Source organism: Sapajus apella, unplaced genomic scaffold (genome assembly GCF_009761245.1).
Source record: "Sapajus apella isolate SASKATOON/1434 unplaced genomic scaffold, GSC_monkey_1.0 scaffold15, whole genome shotgun sequence".
Classification (NCBI taxonomy): Eukaryota; Metazoa; Chordata; class Mammalia; order Primates; family Cebidae; genus Sapajus; species Sapajus apella.
Window position 1 is genome coordinate 28830111 of NW_022436955.1, and position 296 is coordinate 28830406.

At 49.3% G+C, this 296-nt stretch overlaps 1 protein-coding gene across 3 annotated transcripts in view; it reads left to right on the top strand.

Moving 5' to 3' along the window:
* Positions 1 to 296, top strand: part of GSE1 (Gse1 coiled-coil protein) — a 498642-nt gene that overhangs the window by 248579 nt on the left and 249767 nt on the right. The gene's annotated exons all lie outside the window — the stretch shown is intronic.

The following is a 296-nucleotide window of genomic DNA, read 5'->3' on the forward strand; positions in this document are numbered from 1 at the left end:
GATGGATGGATGGATGATGGGCAGGTCGATGAATGGTGGATGAGTGGGTGGATGATGGATGGATGATGGACAGGTGGATGGATAATGGATGAACGGATGAATGGTGGATGGATGGATGGATGATGGGTGGGTGGGTAGATAGGAGATGAACAGGTAGATGGATGGTAGATGAGTGGATGCATGATAGGCAGGTGGATGGATAATGGATGGATGATGAATGGATAGATGATGGACAGGTGGATGGATGGATGAGTGGAAGATGGATGAGTGGTGGATGGATGATGGGTGGGTGGATG